Source organism: Vicugna pacos, chromosome 14, assembly GCF_048564905.1.
Source record: "Vicugna pacos chromosome 14, VicPac4, whole genome shotgun sequence".
NCBI lineage: Eukaryota > Metazoa > Chordata > Mammalia > Artiodactyla > Camelidae > Vicugna > Vicugna pacos.
The window spans coordinates 69,744,651-69,766,130 of NC_133000.1; the positions used below are offsets into that span (position 1 = coordinate 69,744,651).

Genomic DNA, 21,480 nt, shown 5'->3' on the forward strand with positions numbered 1-21,480 from the left:
TGTGGCTTGTATCCGGGCTTTTATTAGAATCAGAGGAAAATTTACAAGGCAGTCCAGAGTTCCCGCCCACCATCCCACCCAGCGTTCCCTGTTACTAATATCTCGCACTGGTATGGTTCATGTGTTACAATTAGTGGACCACTATTGATGCACGACTATTAACTAAAGCTTATTCTTTCATTAGCCATAGTGTACTCAGATTGCCCTAGTTTTAACCTACTGGTTTCTTTCTACTCCAGGAACCCGTGCAGGAGGCCGCCCAGCCCTTCCTCCTGAGGTCCCCTTAGGCTCCCCTTGACTGGGATCATTTCTTAGACCTGGTTCTGGTGGCCTTGACGGTCTTGAGAAGAACTGGTCAGGCATTTTATAGGCAGTCCCGCTGTTGGAGTTTGTCTTCTGTTCCTCTCCGGGATTTGGCTGGGACGGTGTCTTTTGGGAGGAGGAAGACCCCAGGGTAAAACCCCATTCCTGCATCGCATCATGGGCACCTGCCATCAACAAGCTTTATCACCGTTGATGCTGGGGCGGGTTTGTCAGTTCTCTCCACTGGAAAGGTCCTTCCCCTCTATTTCCTTACTGTCCTTTTTGAGAGGAAGTCACTCTCCACAGCCCATATTTAAGCAGAGGGAAGTTATGCCCCACTTCCTTGAGGGTAGAGTATCCACGTAAATTATTTGGAATTCTTCTGCGTGAGAGGTTTGTCTCTTCTCCCCTGTTTATTTGTTTAATCTTTTATTTATACCAGTAAGAGCTCCAGCTGTTTGGGTGTTTATTTTATCCGTTGGGCTATATTCCAATGCTGCTTTATATTGTTGCTCAAAATGTCACAGTTTTGGCCGTTGAGGGCGCCTTTGGTTGGCTCCTGTGTCCCTTTGCCCCCCCCCCCCCGTTAATGTTTTTTGTGTTTTGTTTTCTGGCACCACCAGATGCTACAGGCTCACCATGTGTATTTCCTGCCCTGGTCATGAATCCAGCCAGTTCTCCCAGGGGCCCTGATTCCTTTTCCTGGAGAATGGTGTTAGAAACCAAGATCTGGGCATTAGATATGCTTGTAGCTCCTGGAGTGTCATTGCTTCTAGTTCCTGCAGCTGACAGAGCAAGGAAATATATATATGCCTCTGATATTTTGAAATGAGAAAATACACTTTTTCTAGGAGCTGAGATAGCTGGTGATCTGAAAATAAATTATTCTACATGGATAATATACTCATTTCTGATTTGTTTTCCTAGTAAGATATGCAAACATTTCATTTTAAATATTTTCCCAGGTAATTCCATTTAGGTTACTTTCATTCAACAGACAGTTTCACAAATTCCTTTTGAATGTCTTTCAGGGGAATTAAATTCAGACGCTGTAAACGTGCGGCCCTTCTCAGTTTACTTTAATTTGCTAGAGTATTGATTTACTCAATTAGAAGTAGGTGCTTCATCAAGTGACATTTATGCTAAATTAACTTGTTTCAAAATGCAGTTGTAAAATATCACACTTTAATCTTAAATATCTTTTGACTTCTCGTCATTTTAATGTGTTTGGCTCCTCCCGTGCTTTTATAGGAACAGTTTACAGTATCTTCCAGTTCAGAAGCTTTGCCTTGAATGATCACGATTTGCTATAAGCTCTGCAAACTGACTTTTCTTGGGTTCTCAGTTTCTCAAACAACGTGATTAAAGATTTTCATGTGATTTTGAACAAAACTGCAACCAACATATGAGAGATCCAGCTACCAAAATTCAATACCATTTTAGGTATTAAACTGGGAGTCTTCAAAGGCTCAAACATTTCAAAGCCTGAATGATGACATATAGCAAAGAGAATGAACTGCCACGCTGAAATATTTTTTGTGTTCCCATCAGCTTTCTTCAAAAATTCTGGAGTTGAGTTTCTAGAGATGAACGATACCAAACCTGTTGTCATTCTGTCTTTGAACTACTGAGCTTGTTTAGATGCCTGTTAAGAATTATGTATACATTACAACAAAATTCACAGACTTCTTAATTTAGTAAAAACATTGTTTTACCACAGTGCTGGTGCTTGACCAAAATTTATATGGTATTATCACTAAAAGCAAGCAAACCAAAAAACAACAAAAAATACACTATCTTATCTTCAACGTTGAACTTTTCATTCGATTTTGTAACAGCATTTACAGTCATGAGTCACCTTTGACAGAAGTAACTTCCTGAAGCCTTCCTTTGATCCTGTGAACTGGGTGAGAAATTGGAACCTCACTGGGACTAACGCCTTTTCCCTCCGTAGCATCCGACGGCACTGATACAAAACTGGCACCGTTTAACTCTGACACATTCTTCTGCCAACGGAGCCAGCGGGTGAACCTGCTTCACTCTTTGTAGGTGCAAACGGAAACCTGGAATTAAAAAAAAAGGAGTGAAATTAACTGAAACAAGAGTCACTGATCTAAATGAAACATTATGCTTCACTGAATACTATAAAACGGACCTTTTCTAAAGCCTTTAAATAATATTTGTGTCAAGTCTAAAAAATAAAATATAGGTTTTGAAATAGATACCGATGCTCTTCAGGAGCCACTGGTGGTGTAATCACGAGCCTGCTTCTCTCCCCTCTATGAATAGTAAACGGTGGAAAACAGTCCAACCCATGCAGGGTCGTCATCAGCTTTCTTGCAAAACAGAAACCCAGGGCCCTATTTTCACTGAAAATGAACTTCTTTTTTCAGTTTATAGTTGCCCGAAGTATTTAAAAATAGGAAACTGCATCATAAAACAGTAAAGAATAATTCTGTGTTCCCCTGGACTTTGAAGAGGGCACAAGCATCTCTATCTGCTGGCTGTCATGACTGCTCAGCCCCTATTTCCTACTCATTTTTCACATCATCTCACCTCGAATTTCTCACATTTCCCACTTAGCCAGACGTCTTGCTGCTCAGTGGCTTCATACCTCTCATAGCGTGAGGCCGTGGTGGCCGTCCGGGGCTGGCAGGCTGACACACGAGTGCCAGATACTTCCCTACTGCTCTGGAGGCCAGTCCGCTGGAGGTGGAATCCACTTGTTTGTCGTGAGTATCCTGCATGTTTCCCCGAAAAGAAAACCAAGATAAATGGTCACCCTGGTTGTGCTTCAGCCGTGGAGAATAAGGACCAAGCCTTTCCACTCTTGAGGGCATGGACCCCTGGGGGCATATGGATGGGTTTCTGGGAGATCACCAACCTCCTAAAATAGCATAATACCACGAGTGACTGGTCCACAGCTTTCGTCAGATTCTTGGAGAGGATAACTGCGATTAAGGGAAAGCTTTTGAAACTTAGGGAAAAGGTGAGTGGCATGCCTTTTCTAGATCATACTGAGTTATTGTGCGTCAAGCCACCCAATGTTTATTCAGCACATCTGACTTGGTTGTTTGGTCGTCTTTGATTACCATGTAGACAACACGAAGTTACCTGGTAATTGTAGATTTCTGTTCAGTAGTAAAATTAACCCTGAAAGATTTCAGTTTTCTTGCCCTCTAAGATATTAATCATTTCTGTATTGGACTCACCCATATCTCATTCTAATATTCTGCTTTTTAAATGCATTTCCTGGGGATGCATTCAAACCTTCTTCCTCAAGTGGTTTTGAATCTAGCTTCACCATCTTCCTGGCTCCCTCACCCATCACAGAGTTGAATGAAATCCTTGAACATCTTCCTTCCTTTTTTTTTTTTTTTTTTACCAGTTGGAAGGATTAACTACAATTGATTTTGTTGAATATTCTTTAGTTGTCAGGTCATAGCTGAGTCTTTTCTCACTATAAATCCCTTAGGCCTTTTAATCACAATAGTTGTTACATTCTGCAAGCCCTAAGGAGAAATAATCTCCTTACCAGTGCTGCCTGCATCTGCCCAGCAGGCACTGTGAGTGAAGTGAAGTCAGGGAGAAGACATTCTAGGCTTCCCTTAATTAATTCCCTAATCTACTGCTGTTTATGTTGAGAAAAATCAATCACTACCTAGCTACAAGAAAAAAAAAAGTTTGGTGTGAAATTTCAGTGAAGTTAAAAACCGTGCTCCTACAAGGCCTGGAACCATCTTTATTCAAGAATAATGGATTTCTTTAGAGTCCTCTCTGTTACCTGCACAGCTCGGCTGTTTTGGTGGTGTATTGCTGAGGGCTATCGAAGCAGATCATTTTCACTTTGATTTTACAAGTAATTATTTACATGAAACATGACACATGTACAACATTTCCAAATTCTACTGTGTTTCTTATACAAGCAGGATGATGCTCTGAACTTTATCTATCCGCCAATAGATACGTAAATATAGGCATGTAAGTATATATTTACATATATATGGAGAGTGAGAGAGGGGAACAGTAGGAACGTTAAACCATCTATTCAAAAATTTGCAGAGACACCAAGGAAAACAAATGCACTTTCAACTTTAAAACACGCTAGTTGACAAGTTGAGAAGATGCTGAGATTTTCTTCCCACGAAATGAAGGAGAGGTCAGAGTGAGTGAGTTCCAGCCCCTGGCGAGGATGCTCTGCTAAGGTTTCAGAGAAGAGAAGAGAATAGAGCTTGTTTTAAAGATGGACAGAGTTTCGGGGGTAGAGTAAAGAATGTTCCTCTGTGGTTTGGGGGCTGAGGGAAGAGATTTGAGTCAAAGCAAAAGAATAAAAAAGCTCATTGTGAGCCAGGATGGGAGAGAGACAAAGATCTGCCTTGGAGATGAGACCGGAAAAGTGATGTTGGTCCAAGACAGAGGGCTGAGGAGTTCATGCCCGTTGCTGGGGGCCAGAGGAGACATCGCAAATCCTGTGCAAGGATGAAGCTTAAAGGTACCAGTCTGGCAAGAGTGTGCAGGAGGCGCTGAAGAGTGGAAAGTCTCGTTTTAACTCCCGCTGCACTCGAGGGCTTGAGCTGCGGTGATGGTAACAGGAAAGCTGAGTTGGCAGAGGCACAGGGGAGGGAAATAGTGAGAAGATGGGGTTTGACTGCCTGGGCAATTGGCAACTGTGTGCCTTTCCTGTCCTAACGCAGGGCCTGACACAGTGTGGAAAATAGGCAGGTGTGGGCCGAGCGAGGGGAGGAGGACCCTGAAGGTGACACCAGTGTTTTGCCCTTAGGCAACTGGAAAGGGTAATTCTATCATTTAGAGGAAAAGAAGCTACGGGACAGGAAGGTAGCCTGGGGGTAAATACAGTCCTTTAAACACACTGAGGTGGAAGTGAGGGTGTTCTGCCCAGGAGAAAACAGCCAGCCAGCAGCGTGGCTCCAGAGAGAAGTCAGGGCTGCCAAGACGGGAGCTGGTCACCTTTGGCATGAAGACAACAGATGAAGTCTTGGGACTGGAAGATCTAGTCTAGAAAGAGCAAATTCAGATTCAGATTTAACGCAACTACCACTTAGGTTCACACCGCACGTCGAGATTTACACGAGCCCACGTGATCAGCAGCACAGCCTTATGAGATGGGCGCTGAAACTGCGCACAAAGCGGAGGAGGGAGCTGAGGACGGTAACATGGCCTCTTGAGGGTCACAGGATTTGTGGCAAGGACGACCCCGCGCTCTCTGTCCCCCACCCTGGGCACAGCAGCCCCAGAGCCAAGGCCCAATGGGGAGACATTGGAAACTGACACGGAATCTACGGTCATCACTGAGAATTCCAGATGCGAGGTGGTTTCTCTGGTTTTGGCTGTAAGAGCAAGCGGACAGCAGACAGTGCTTTGCGCCTCTTCTCACTGTCTCACTGCTTGTTCCTTGCCCTGCTGAATTTTCCTGTCCTGGTGGGAACTTTCTGTGTATGTTTAGTCACCCATTTAGGTTTCTCACATCTCACTTCAAACATGACCATTAAAGTGACTTAGAAGGTAAAGTGTAATTCTTTCCCAGCCAGAGCCTATTTACAAATTTTTCTGAAAATAACTAAGGGTTTATTTATGCCTTTGGATTTCTTTCTTCTCATGTGCATTTTCATATCACTATTAGCAAATGATATCAGATGCAAGATGATCTCTCTCCCGCTAGCCACAGGAGAAAAGCAAGTATGTACTGAATCACACTTGAAGTTATCTACACCTTGGCTTTTCTTAAGTCTTTTACTCACTCCTATTATTTATCAATGAGGAAATGAGATAATCCTAGTCCAAGAGTATAGCAGTGTGTGCACTAAGATTAGCAGGATGGATTTATCAGGGTATCAAGTCCTCACGTGCACAGAGCATCACAAGCAAGACTTTTTAATGGCTCCTCCAAGGAGGTGAGGGTCTGGAATCAAGGAGCCAGTGGTTTGGAGGAAGCCTTGACTAGCTCAGGGGTAGGGGGAATAAAGTTAAGCTCAAATCAACTCTCTGCCACAAACAGAGTGCAACCACTGGGCCTAGAGGTTTATTTTTCTATCAAGTTGAATTTTAGATCCACAGCATCTCTTATTATAGTTTATTGCACTGAGATAGCAGTTTAACTCAGATCAGGAAATGGTGACCTAAAATATAGGTTGGTTTTTCAAAATAATTACTTCATAATTTTTCTCCCATCTCCCTCCTCCCCAGATGCTAAACATATTTATGGCAGAAACCTATATTTCATCTTTGACTCGCCAACAGCCAGGCACCGAACTTGACGGACAGTAAGGGCTACAAGATGTGTGTTGAATGGATTCATGAATGAGACCAAAATCAAGGTAAAATTCCAGGAATGTTTAGCTAGATGACGTTGAAGTCTCACCCTTTCTGCTTCCCAAAGGTTATCTTTATCCTAAGACAGAGCTCACGTGGTCTGTGGTCCTTCTTTTCTCTCTCTCACTCTCCCTACACCACACACAGAACAAAGCAAAAAGAAGCTGAAAGATGAAATGTTTTAAGACACAGATAAAGAGAGTCTGAAATTTGACCGAATGGATCTTCAGCTGGATTAAATCAATTAGGCAAAACAGTAAAAACCAACACAAAGGTGAAAGCGGACTTCACTCTCTAGTCTGTAATTTTGCTGCTTACGTCCATCGTGTTGTAAAATGATGTGTGGCTGAGACCCATCAGCGGCTGAAGACACCAGTATCAGGGCTTCAGAGGGCTCTTAAAAAGCCAGTAGAATAGAACAGCCGTGAAGTGACGTGAAGAGGGGAAAAGAGAAAATTCACGAAGCTTGATACATTCCTACATGTGTAAGGGACTAGGTCATGGTCACATGGGTGCACGTTAAGATGGTCTGAAAAACACTGATGTAGAGGAATGCTAAAATAAATCATGCTTTTGCGGTTAGGAGACAATTTTTCTTCTAGGTCCAGATAAAAGGCCTGGGAGTTTTCCACCTAATCGTCTTTGGCGACCGTATCTAAGCTCCGACAAGTCACTAGCCAACCAATTCCGCGAAATCACTGACTTGGTGGGACTCTAGGCATAGCCTCACCATATGAAAGTCACTGCCTTCCGTGTGGCATTTAAAAAAAAATTCTGTGAAGCATCATTCGTTGCAAGGAAGGTCAGGCTGATTCCTGATTTTCTTTAATAGAAAAGCCGGTTCAAGAACACAAGAGAAGGAGAACGACTTCATTACATTCTCACCCTTTGGCTCTCGGCTGGCAGGGAAGGGCTTAGCACATCTGCCAACTGCTTCACAGAATAACTTGGAAGCAATTGTGGGGAGCACGCTGGTTGTCTGACTATAAATTATGGTTAGAATGCCTTAACAAGAATTTATTGACCTTTACTGCCAAAAAAAAATGTTCATTAATTACCCTTCATTTTCTTAGAAGAACCATTTTCACATAGCTCACTGTAAAAGATGCTCTGTCCATGCTTCATTTCTGATTTTGTGATTTATAGTAATAGTATTTAGTCAGGATCTATGTCTTTGTTCCTTCCTTCATTTATTCATTCACCTTCATTGAATTTTGATGATGTTCCAGGTTATGTGCCAGATGCCAGAGCACAAGGAGGCGTGGTTTCCATCTGTTAGGAATTTTGCAGTTTAGTTGGGGAGAAGGACAGTAGGTGAGCGTCACAGAACAGAGTGATAAGTTTCTTGATTGGGGACCATGACAGTATTGAGGACGTGGTATTAAGATCAGACCAGGTGTCAGGGAAAGCTACCCTGGAAAGGTGATACTTGAGTTGAGAACTGAAGGATGAAGGGGGTTAGCGATGGGGTTCAAAGTGGTGGAAAGTGGTGGCGTGGCAGAGAGCAGACCAGAGGCTCAGACCATTTCGAAAATGCGCTCAGAGCACCTTGTCACCATAGCATGCTCACTGGTTTCCTTGAGTCTAGTTTTCCTATAGTTTATCTTGAACTCTATGGGCAACTTAAGCTCCCAAAGCCTCTGTTTCCATCTTATCGTTTCCCTCGGTGATGGAGGATAAACATTATTCCAACAGCTAAGGTCCTCCCTGATTGGCCTACGTCTCTTTCTAACCTGTTGTCTGTTCCCACCTGTGAATTACCCGTGTCACCAAGGCTGGTTCACTGACTGCCCTTTTTTCTGTTCTTTCCTTATATTCCATTAGCCTAAAACCTGCATCAGAGAATGTGGAGATAATTAAACATGGCCATTCTTCATGCTCTTCCTCACTAAAATTTTGACTGTGTCTGTCCCCGGCCCCTAGTTCCATCCCTCTAATTTCAGGGGAAAGGACAAATTTTCTCCTGTGTCTTCCTGGCCTTCACTGTCTGTGCTCCCTATGGACTTGTCCTTCTGTCTCTGTCTGTATTTTACTGGGTGATTCCATCCATACGTTTGGCTTCAGTCACTGCACAATGGCTGATGACTCAGCAATGTCTGCTAAGACTTACCACCCAGGACCACAGTCTGCATTTCTAGCCTCCCACTAGACACACAACCTAATTCTCAGAGACGTGATTGAGACTGGAATCAGTTCTACTCTTCAGCTTGAAGGAAATTGTTTTAATTAGATGAAAACAGATCCCTCAGCTTTTATTCCTGCAGTAATAAATGGTTGCCGAAGCCAGTTGAGCCCTGAGACCCTGGTTATGTGCTAAACATGCTTTTGAATCTCATACAGTCCTCATGACGACGCTGTGTGTGGTGTGACTGTTATACTAATTTTACAGGTAAGTAATTCGTATTTGAGAGGTTATTTCCTCCAGGCCAATACGTCCTATTTAGCAAAATTCAGTCACAAACAGCAGTCTAACTATACTTCAAAATCCTCGCTTTTAAACACTTTGTATTGCTTTCAAATATAAATGCTTTAAAAAAAAAAAGCTTTCTGCAGTGATCTGTGCTCATCTCATTAAAACTCCTACGGATAAATATGTTGTTTATCCTCCTGTTTTGCCAACTAGAAACTAGAAGACAAGGAATGTGAGGAGAAGCTCTCAAATTAAGTGTGTTCACATGGTGAATGGATGGCAGATCCAGGAATTAAATTCAGATTTAGTAACACACATTATATAGCATAAAGAAACAAGCGTAGAGGCAACAAAAGTAAAATTGTAAAATTTTTACTCTTGCTTCTTAATGTATTTCAAGTGTTAATAAAGTTTCAAGACTGTCTGTGATACTGGTATTAGAGTATTATTGACCATAGTTTTTCTAAACTCAGATCAAAGCAAGAACTAGTAATTCTCAAAATCACTAATTAAGCTTGCTTTCCTCTTTTTAGTATTATTTTAAAATGATCATCCTAAGGAACTATTCTCTTTTCGTACATCATGAAGCTACAGCTCGTTCATAATCTGTTTGTTATCTGTGATGGCAAAATAAAATATTACTGCGGAATTTCGTTCTGTTTCCTTAAAACGAAAGTTAACTGCTGAGACAGCTCCCACGAATAGGCAGATAACACTGGCTTCCACTGACAGACCGGGCGAAAGCCAACCACTGACAGACCGGGCGAAAGCCAACGTATCAAGTGCCTTACAAGCTTAGGCACAGAAAGATAATTTTGTTCCCAAATAATCAGAAGGTCATGAAAAGAAACAATGTTACACTGATTGCCAAGGTCAGGCTAGGGAGCTTGGCTTTTATCCTTGTGGGTACATATCTCTCTCCAGGTCCTATGAACTCTCTCATGGGGTCATGGAGAAAAAGTCTTATCCCATGTTGTTGACAAATCAAAAAAAAAGTTTCTAGAGAAGTTATGCTAAATGACAAAGTAAACAGGAAGAAGATAAAATGATAAATGTTAGGGTTGAATAAACTCTCGCAGTGATGGGTGTTAAAGTCATTTGCGGAAACATTTTCAGTTATTTTCAAAGACAACACAAAGTGATACAATTTCTCATAATTTTCCCCCAGAAGCGATAGACTTAAGAAACATAGGGAGTAGCTAAATACAAACTTTTATCAGCATTTGTATTTTTGTTCTCAAAGAAAGCATTATTAAAATTCTCTAATTTACACCCTGTCCTGTCTGTTGTTTCCAGAACACTCCAGACAAGGCCTGGTTGACCCTCCTGTGCTGTTCCTTGGATTTCAGTGAGTGTCCTGTCACTGCATGTCAACGTCCTGGACTTGGGCTGGGAGTCTCTGGGTGACTTCAGCTCTTGTTTGATTATTCAGACCACCGGGCCGTGTGCCAGGAGCTCACGACCGCCGGCTTCTGCTGTTGAAGAGGTGACCCCTGGCTCTCACTAACAGCTTCCAGCACAGCTGAGCAGTTAAACCTCTGGCTGTGTCTATATTATGTAGCCAGATTATCCTGACATACAAGGTCCTGCATGCCTGACTCTCGTTTTACAGTCACGTCTGCTTGTCTTGACTGTTGAACACGTGGTCCCATTTGTGCTGTGCAATACCCTGTTAGCAATTTGAAATGTGATTTAGCAAGAGGTGATAAAATCTTCCTTAAAAGCTGTTCTTGAGTCTCTTCTTGGAAATACTGAATTTAGATACTGACTAATAAGAAAGTCCCAATGTCCTGTCTGAAATAGTTTGGGACCTAGAACTGAAAGAAAATTTGTGAAAAACGGTTACAGTATGAACTTAGCAGGGTGACGACTGATTGAAATACATCTTTCTAAAACTATTGCAACATTAAATTAAATATAAAATGTAAGCTTTCAATTTCACAAAAGCTTAAATTTTTCCTTTTAAAAATTATCTCTAATAATTTATTATGATTTCATATCCAAAATGTCAGTTATGCTGATATGCCCTTGAAATTCCTAGTACTTTTATTAAAAAAAAATGGTTGTGGTCTTTAGAAAAAATGTGAGCCCTCACAGAGAAAAAATTATTCCCCAATGCCTGTACACCTTAGGTTAGTGATTATTACGTTTTTTTAAAAAATGTGACTCATTTGAGAAACTGATTAATGGGGTGAACGTATTCTTAGAAAGAGTGTCCTTTGAATTCCTATACTGTTTGTTTTTAAGTCAAGTTCCAAGGGCTGATCAGCAGTGTAAACCATTATCTCCCAATTCTTTGATCACTCAGGTTGTGGTTCTGCTACTGGCCATTGCTCTCACCCTCTCAGGGGAGACATCCTCCAAGAGGGCCCAGTTGCTTCAGAATAAAGAAGGCTGACTCAGCTCCAGAAGCGTCTCTTTGTAGCCTGCACGGCAACATTGCAAGTGAAGGTAATCCTGAAGCATGGAGCACACAGTCAATTTCTGGCCAAGAAAGCTGAATTCACTTGAGAAGTTCAAAGTTCAACTAGCCTGGCCATCAGCTACTGGAACAGCCAGTAGCAGGGTTTAATCCCACTTAGTTCATCAGAGCAAAATGGTGACGGCCACTGTCTGAGAATCATTTTATATTATGAGCGCTTCATACATATCACTTGGAATTTCTAAGATGTCCTATTATAACTGCTTCAGAGATGGGGAGCTAGGCTCTGAAAACTTGATCAAAACCGTAGTTTGTACGTAGTTTGTAACTTGTTGGATTGAACCGTCTCAATCCCAGGACTGCAGTTTTACGAAGTCCAGTCTCAAAGACAGTTTTGATCGTTTGGCAGTATTTGAGAGGTGGTTAAATGATTGTCTTAGGCAGGGTTTTCCGTGTGATTATGGAGGCTGGCAAGTCCAAAATCTACAGAGTAGGCCAGCAGTCTGCAAACTCAAGGAAAAGTTGAATTTTCAGTCTTGAATCTGAAGGCAGCCTAGAGACAGAATTCCTTCTTTCTTGGGGCATCTCAATCTTTTAAGACTTATAGCTGGGGGAAACCCACCCAAATTATGAAGAGTAATCTGCTTTATTCAAAGTCAACTGATTTAATGTTAATTTCATTTAAAAACTACCTTCGCAGTAACATCCAGACTGGTGTTTGACCAAAAACTGGGTACCATGGTCTAGCCAAGTTGACATGTAAAGTTAACCACAACGATGTAGCCAAGTGGCAAGGATCTGATTGGTGACTGACAGTTTCGAGACCTTTCTGAGGTTCCGTGATTATGTTGTTCTACACGTGAGGCAAAATGCCAGTAAGATGGTTGAGTACAACCAAGCCAGGAGACATGTCCTCAAGGAGTCCACCATCAAATAAGAGAATCACCGTGAACATAGGAAAAAAAACCCATTTAAAGTGCAGTTCACGAAGTGGCTTTCGTGAGTCTTATAAATAGCTTGCAGACGTTTGCCAATGTTTTTTGGTCCTGACCTCTTTCCCGAGCTGCCGTGGCCGAGCAGTTCGCAGGATGAGGAAGCAGAGATCAGAAAGGTCAATATCATAAGTCAATAGGACTGAGGCTGAGCTGAGATGTATTATCTGACTCCCAGTCCTTTTCCTGCTGTCTTGGCTTCTGCCTCTGCTTTATCAGGCCAGCACAGGTGGGTTAGCGGAATGATTCTGGGCATGAGATCAAAATTTGTGCGTAGGTCTTCCCGGACTTCTAGTGGGGTTGCAGAGCCACTGAGACAGCCTTGACCATATAGCAACCCTCTTGTTCTTGGCCGTGTGCTGTTATTGCAAGCTCCGTTTCAGGAGAGCATGGGGAGTGGTTAGTGAGGAAGGAAGATGTTGCGAAGTTCGACCGTTCTGACCCTGGGGTGATGGAGGTTGCAATCAGATGACCTTTGTGTCCATGATCTGACCTTGACCTATAACTATCCACTGAAGAGGGTTTTGCTTGTTGCCTGGGACCCCTTAATGGAACCTAAACCTGAGAGTAACACTGCATGCATCTCAAGTATCAAGTCAGTTTACAGCCAATACGGTTAATATGCTCCCCTACCCTTGCCTGCTCCAGAATTATTCCAAGAAATTTCAGTAATGGCTGGGAAATAAATGACCCTTTTTCATTCCTAACCAGATTTACTGTGCCACCTGGTTTGCAGTCCCCTCATCTCGCCAAAGGTCTCGAATCATGACCTGAAGATGAGCAACAAAATTTTATTAGTGAGACTTTTAATAAACATTTAAAATTTGCTTTTAAAGTGAATAACCCATTAAAAGTCAAGCCAGCCTTCTGAAAAATAAATCAGCCCCCAGCACCTTGGCGTTTCCAATGTAAAGATAAGATTTCAAAAACCAACTCACTTAAAAATCTGAACAGAAACTTCACACCTGCAGATCATCTTAGAAATGTGCAAAATGCAGACACATTTTTAACAAATATAGAAATAACATCCACACATTAGAAATAGAAACTGAGAAACATGAAATCTTACGATCTTGCAATAAACTTTAGAGATGAAAAAATGAAATGGCCCCCAAAAGAACAGATCAGTGACTTTTTATCATTCTAATGCTAAGATGAGAAGACATTTACTATCTTTTCTCACACATTAATTTTTATATGAAGACATTTCAAAAATCGTTTGACTGAAAAGATAAATTTAAAACATTAAAGATTTTCCTTAGGAGGGAGGTTTGGCTTTTGCAAAACTTGAATGATGAGATGAATTACATAAATTTTATGACATGACCCCCATTTTCCATTAACCAACCTCTGACCTCTAACCTCATAACCCTCGGGGCAATTATAAGTGTTGTGGACCTAATAGTAGCTAGCGAGAAATAGGTGGAAAGCAATATAGGATCATGCATTGAGCGGTATGTTAAAGACTCTGAATGCAGCAGCTGAGTAGGTGAAGAGAGGGCAATGGGAAGTCATGGGGCAACCGTGGTAAATTCAGAGTCTTCACGGAGGACCTAAAGTGTACATTGGATTCAACTGGCAGATACCGATACAGCGATAAAATTGTTGTGTTAGGTTTTCAGTAATTAGCGAGTGAAGAAAAATGCTTTTTCAGTTTTCCAAAATCATATCTGTAGGCAATAGTTTGAGAATATTAACCTAAGAAGGAATACTATGATCACTCAAATAAAATTTAAGGGAAAACTGTAAGTAATTTTCAGTACTTCAATCATTAGCCATAAAATTGAAAGAACAACCAGTCAGCAAGTCCGACCTGTTTGTATGACCCGAGTGTCTTTCGTCTTGCTCCCACTTTTCATTGCCATCGTCCCTGCCACAGCTCCCCCCAAGGCTGGCCCACCGCCCATCGCCGGGGGCAGTGCTCGCGTACGGTCCAGCGATGGCTCCCTTGGACTCCCTGAGTGCAGCGCCTGGGGCAACGCCGAGGCAAGGACTTTTCATCCTTGTCACTCCCTCCTGGGCCTCGTGCTCCTTTTTTATCTAGTTACCTCCTTTCTCCATCCAACTCTACTTTGTAAACTGACACAACAGTTGTCTTTCAAAAATTCATACCTGACTGTTCCCGTTCATTCTGTCACTCCTTCCTTCCTTCATTTATTCATTCATCAAAAGGCTACCAATTTCCCCAATATTCATAGTTTTTATAAGAACTAGTGTACCTCTCAAAATTTAAACTGTCAGAGCTTTTTTACTTGATTTCAATAAGTTTTTGTTTATTATGTACAGGAACCTTGGCGAACCCCAGAACACCCACTGCCTTCTAGATGGGACAGCCCCACCCCTCCAGGCACCCAGCTGCTCCTCACCTGGTAGGTTCCCTTCCAGAACTTTTGAAGAATTTGCAGACATTTCCTGTAAGCTGCTGGGCTGTCTTCTGAAGCCTGGCTCTCACGTGTGCTGTTAGTTCTGCCTGAAGTTTTCTGTCTTTTTGACCTTCGTGACCCGCTAGAAGGTCTACAATGCCAAGCTGTAGGAGGGCAGGGGCTCTTGTTCTTTGCTCCCTGAGATTTTACAAGCACCTAGAACAGTGCCCAGCACGTAAGAGGCACTCAATAAATATTTGTTCAATGAATGAATGAGTGAGTGAGTGAAGGCCCAGCTCACTTTGCTTCTTCGGAGCAGCACTGGGAGTTCGTGAAAACAAACACTCCAGCAGCTAAAAGGGGTGATGCTGGGGAGGTGTTTCATGGAACCCTAGGGGCTTCCCAGGCCAGAATGCTCAGGGCCCCTGCCAGGAGCTTTCCCAGAAAGGCTTGCCTGAGGAATCACTCCTGAAAGAAGAAGGAAGCGGCGAACATCAGGAAATGGGGTCTGGAAAGTTGTGTCAATCCCGTAAGAATTTTCGTGTCTCGTGTTGACTTGATTGTACTCATCCGTGACTCAGCTTCTGATGAACTGCACGAAATGTGTTTATCCTCTAAAAGTGTGGTGTAGACATGCAAAATGAAACGGAGACATGAGAGCCTAAAACAAACCTGTAAGAACAATGTCAGGAGAGGCTCAAACCCGTGACAAATGAAGTTCATGAAAAGTGCTGGAAAAAAAAGTGCAAGAACAAAAGAGGCCTGGGCCTTTGGGAAATAGGATGTAACATTGGCCAAATCTGTGTGATTCCCATTTTGCTTTGGTGCCTTCAGCTCAGAGGCGGGTCCTAAACTGCAAAGATCTGGCGGCGAAAAAAAAACAAAATGCAACTTAGCTACAAAGAATATTTAAAGCAAAACCAACCAGTGTAAATACATCCAAACCTCTATGTACATGAGAATTATGTCTGAATGTGTTAAATGTGTGTGCAATCTCAGCAAAACTTTATAATTTTAAAAAATATATGAATTCTCTGAGGGTTTTTTTTTTCCCTGACTAAAGAATGGCAAATATTACAAACCTTCTGGAATTTCTAGAAACTATAGACTATTGTGAAATTTGGCCAAAATATACAATGAATCCTTATAGTCGACTGAGTATTTCAAGAAGAATCTGGTGACTGCGCATTCCGTGGGACATGTCAAGCCAGACCAGAGCCATTTAACAGTTCTTGCTAGGGTGACGAGGCACGCATCTGCAGTGTACCAGATGCAGGTGACAGTCACTCTCATATCGCTGTGACTGTGATATAGAAATGTTGAAGGAACAGGAGATATTGGGACTAACCCAGACTTACAACATCGGGGTGCTGTCTGCTGCTTAATTATCCGAGGCCGTGATGGAGTTCAGAAGTCCAACATGCCCTGTCTTTAGGTCCATCTATCTCAAGATGTTTATTAGTAGCCAAAATGAAGGCATAAGAGAAAGACAGATCTATTTTAGGGAAACGAATGCTTTTGAGGAATAACTGATATACTGCACTACAGTTGCTCTGTGATGCTTATTTATTTTAGAGTACCTGGGACACATGTTTTGGGGACTCCATCCGGCTAACCGTGGGAGGTGACATGTGACATCTTAAGATGTCTGAAAATGTGAAATCCCTCCATTATTATATAACTATTTAGGTGTTAATAAGATTTTTCGTTATATCATGACATTTCATGGACCAGGTCATGATGTCTAGACAAGAGACCATCTTTGTGGCTGTCACAGCCATCACGAGCGTTGCTAAGCCCTTGCGCACCTCCCTCTGGGTGTGCTCTGCCAGACGCTGTGTGAAATTGGTTTGCCCCGTCTTGCAGTCTAGGTCTTTACCGTGAGTCGCAGCAAAGCTTTGGTAGGAATTTCATGAACAGGAAGCTGACAACTTCAGGAACCATATTCAAATATCAGACCTGGTGGAAACTTTCTTTCAGGGTCTACTTCCTAATAGTGCAAGGCATGCTGTAAGACTCCGTAAGGAGGCGTGACGGGGGTTGTAGGTTTAGGAGAAATGGGCCTTGAAATAGAAGGAAAAATAACTGACTCTACTTCTCAGAAAGACTGCGATTTTGAAGTAAAATTTCAGCAGAATCCATACATACTCTATACACACTGGAACTGAGACCCAATTCTGGAATCACCTCCTGAGTGACTGTTAACAAGTCAGTTTGCAACCCTGGGCTCCAGCTTTCTCTTCAGGTACATGGAAAATATTACATAGCATCAGGATAAGAATAGTAACATCATTGGTATAGAGTCTTCGACTACGACTATGTAGCTTTAGAAAGAGCCAATGTGATGCGTTACTGATTTGATACAATAACCACTCGAGGGTTATTATGATCCCTGTTGTACAGATGAGGAAGCGGATGCCCAGGGAGTTTGAGGGGCTTGCCGTGGACTGTGACAAGCTGCTCTCCCGTGTCAGCATCAGGACTGAGGCCCAGGAGACCCAGGCAGCCTGGGCTGCAGTCCCCAATGCCTGCTCCACCAGCAAACCAGGTTCTTGACAAGGCACGTGACTTTCCAAACCACCAAGTTCCTTCCTTCTGAAAACAGGGTGGTGGAGAAGCCTAACATGCCTACAGCCAAGTCGTCGAATAATTTTGTATCAAAAATTATGTTCATTGAGATAGTTTCACCTATCTGTGTTGGTACTAAACGTTAGTAATTGTAAAAGATCGTAGCATCACAGAAGACATGAAATATGAGTACTCACCTGTGTGTCTTCATGTCTTTCCACCTGAACCCAATTTAAGGGCAGTTTTGATGAATGTTTTAAGAAGAATTCCTGGCAGCTGGTTGATGTTTCTGCCCATTTCTATGTGACCTTGCTCTTCCAAGTTCTGACCCACATCTTAGTTTCCATCTCAAAAAAGATGGTTGCTTCAGTAGATGATGGGGTCCTCATATTTTTTTTCCTTTTTTAAAAAAATCTACTACAGTTTAGAAAAAATGAGTGCTGGCTGTTCAGTATTATGTAAAGCAGCACATCCACCCCTAGGAAGCTCAGATCGAGGCCAGGCAAGCATCTACAGATACAGCTTTAAAAGAAACTCGACTTGAGCTACTTGGACTTTCCATTCTTGGTGTATGATACTTTCATTCTAGCCAAGAGAGGACAGAAGTTAAGTTCCCTGCTCTAATTTGATTTGCCCCAACTGGAGGGCATTTTCAACACAATAATGAACCGTTTTCAGCAAACAGTCTTAAGGATCTTTTCAACTCTCTGGTTTCCATGTACGGTGAGTGGACACATATGTTAATGACGGATGTTTACTACCAAAGCTGATGCTGAAATAACACCGCTGGCCAGTCTGCCGTGTTTATTTCCACCCATGTTGTTGGCTTTCCTTGTAGGTTTTTCTTTTTCCCTCACCTTCTCTTCTGCCCCAAGGAGCTCATTCACACTGACGTTACATTTCTTCCTCAGCCCTGCTCTGCCTTCTGGGATGCACCCCATGCTCTGAATCACGGCTGATGCTGTAGAATTTTTTTTCCTTCTATGAGGCATCCCATAATTCCTAATTTCCAAAATTTCACATTTTGTTAGCTGATACTCCAAGAGAAACTGCATGTCATGATTCAGCCAGGGCTCGGAGAGAGATGGATGGCACACTCAAAGGTGTGATGGAGGTGAGTTTAATAAGCGAGTTCTGCTGAGGTGGAGACAGGGTTAAGAGACCCAGCAAAGGAGAGCGAAGGCACCAGGAGCTGACTACCACGGGAGCTGTCACCGCACCACCTGGGCCTGAAGAGGTAAAGGTCCGGAATGAAGTGAAGCGCTGGCGCCCTGGGGAAGCACCGGAGCCCTGGAAAGAGGCCTCTCAGTAGAGACAGTAAGCAGTGATTCAGCCGCCGTGAGAACTGCAGTCAGGGAGGGGACTCCCGCAGGTGTACCTCTGAGGAGCTGGGGGCAGGTGAGCCCAGGTGACCCCGAAGTCATTCTCCACTTGTTAGGGGGAGGCCTCCCGAGACGCAGAGCAAGGCAGAACGGGGCGAAGGATGGTCTTGCCGTGCTGGGGAGATGCAAACTCCTGGAGACTGAATACTTTGACCCAAATAAATATTCCCCCCCGAAGGAGTTTCAGGCACAAAAAGGATGGCTTACTGTATGACACTGCTAATGTCATTCTAAATTTTGCACAATGCCTTGTAGGATATATACAGATCTAAATACGGTAACCAAATTCTTGAATTGCTCAGCTTGTATAGTAATCACATGGTAATTCCCACTGGAAGTCCTGAAAAGATACAGTGATTCGCACCAGATACTAATATTCCACCACCATGAATTGTAGGAAGCAGCAGCTCTCCCCGACAACAGGTAAGGGAGGGTACAAAACACTTTTTAAGAGCAACACATTCTTACTTAAGAGGCACGCAAGCACGAGCTCTGGAGTGTTTGGGTTTCCTCTCCCCCAGGTCAAATTGTCCTGATTGTCTGGTTTTAACCTGAGCTGGAAGAGACAACACCATGCAATCGAGTTTCTCTTCTATTTTAATTTAATTTTTACTTATTAAATTTTGAAACAATCTTTTCTCACAGAAAAGTCGCAAGTGAAGTACAAAGAAGCGCTTCCCTGCGGCCTATTTGAGAGTACACTCCCGGTGTGATTGCGCACGTCGCCACCGAAGTACTTCAGAGTGTATTTCCAATGAACGAAGAGCTTTTCTCTGCAACCACGATGCAGGCGTCACAATCGGGAGAGAGCCATTCCTGCTGCCCTGACAGCCAGTCCTCAGACCCCATTCGAGTTCTTTCCAATGGTTCCAGAAGTGCTCTTGTCTGACAGAATGTCTTGGTTCTGAATCACACCTTGCTTTAGCTGTAATTGATCCTTGAATCTGGAAGAGTTCCCGCATCACTCCCCTGAGTCTCATGACCTTGAGAGTTTTGGAGATTACAGGCCATTTATTTTGTAGAATTCTCGAACAAAATTTGGATTTGCCTGAGGTTTCCTCATAAGTGAACTCAGATCATGTATTTTTGGCTGGGACATCTCAGACGGGATGTTTGTCCTACCCGGGGGAAGAGAATTTCAAGTTCTTGCATTATTGATTAAGTTAATATTGATCAGTTGATTCAGCTGGTGTCTGCCAGACTTCTCCACTTTGAAAAGTCATTTTCTTTTGGTAATTGATAGTTATTTGGGGGGGCGTGGAGTTTTTGAGGTTAGATAAAAACTGCATTCCTCATCACACCGTCCACCTGTTCAGGGATACACAATGTCAGTATGTCCTCGTAGGTTCTTTTTATTCAATGGGTTACCTCAGTTATTATCATTATTTATTTTAACGTCCACACCGTCCCAGATGTGACCAGTAAGAGCCTCGTTAAGACGACTCCGGTGTCCCTTTGACATGCCCCCGCGACTTTTCTTAGCGCATCTCTTTACTTTCTGGCACAAGATGCTCCAGGCTTTTTGTGCAGTCTCTCTACCCTGGTCTTGGAATCAAGCATTTCTCCCAGAAGCCCCAGCTCCCGGCAGGGGAGCACAGTGCTAGAAACCAAGATCTGGGTACCAGGGGTGCCAGCTGTATTCGAGGTGTCGCTATTCTGGGCTCTCCCAGTGGACAGAAGTAAGGACTCCTGCAGATAAACAAGGTAACTAAGTATACAGGAGGTAGTTCTCTCACTGGTGGGAGAAGGGAATTATTATAAGCATATACACACATTTACGTGTAAATTATTTCGGTATCTATTTGTAGCTATTGAAAACCATGAGTTCTCTCTGATACGTCATTGCTAAATGCAATCACACAGGATTCTTTCTAGATCTATCTCTTTTCATGTTTGTAATTCTTCTCTTCCAGCAGTGAGAAAACTGCCTTATACAACCCTTCAATTAATTTACCCGTAGGACCAGTTCCCCTTTATGCAGCCAATCTTCTGTTTTTCCTCCTGTCCCGCCCACCCTCAGGCTGTGACAGCCCTGCCAGGCCAGACCCCACAGGACGCTCTGTCCACGTTGCTTCATCTGCAGCATCCATGCCGAGCTGGACCGGTTCCCCGTGTGAATGCCACCCCTGCTCCGCCTGGGCTCAGACTCCCTGCGCTCGGCTGCCCTCCTGCCAGGTGCCCTCCTTCCCTCATTGGGGTCCCAGCTTCTAGGGCTGGGCTGTCGCCTCCACCCACCTTGCGTGGGTGCCCTCCTCATGCTCATCCCTTCGTGTCTTGTTTTTTTAAAACTGAAGTATAGGTGATTTCCAGTGTTGTATGTAGCACAGTGATTCAGTTACACACACACACATACACATATATATATATATGTATTCTTTTTTGTTACAGATTAGTACAAGCTATTGAATACACTGTAGGACCTGTGTACAGTAGGATACAGGTGCGTTACAGTAGGATCCTGTGCTGTACAGTAGGGCCTTCCTGTTTTTCTATTTTGTATGCAGTAGTTTGTATCTGCTAATCCCAAACTCCTAATTTATCCCTCTCCCCTGCGCCCTTTCCCCTTTGGTAACCATAAGTTTGTTTCTATGTCTGTGAGTCTGTTTCAGTTTTATAAATAAGTTCATTTGTGTCACTCTTTTTTAAGATTCCCCATGTAAGTGATATCTCATAGTATTTGTCTTTCCTTTCTGACTTACTTCACTTAGTA

At 42.9% G+C, this 21,480-nt stretch overlaps 1 long non-coding RNA gene across 1 annotated transcript in view; it reads left to right on the top strand.

The window, feature by feature from the left end:
* Positions 1–21,120, top strand: part of LOC116283184 (uncharacterized) — a 33,915-nt gene extending 12,795 nt beyond the window's left edge. Inside the window, exons 6-11 of the long non-coding RNA XR_012080121.1 lie at positions 2,887–3,035; positions 6,508–6,638; positions 10,340–10,391; positions 11,352–11,494; positions 14,744–14,826; positions 19,416–21,120. This is a non-coding gene — a long non-coding RNA (uncharacterized lncRNA). The remainder of the gene's footprint in view (positions 1–2,886; positions 3,036–6,507; positions 6,639–10,339; positions 10,392–11,351; positions 11,495–14,743; positions 14,827–19,415) is intronic.
* Positions 21,121–21,480: the final 360 nt, after the last annotated feature.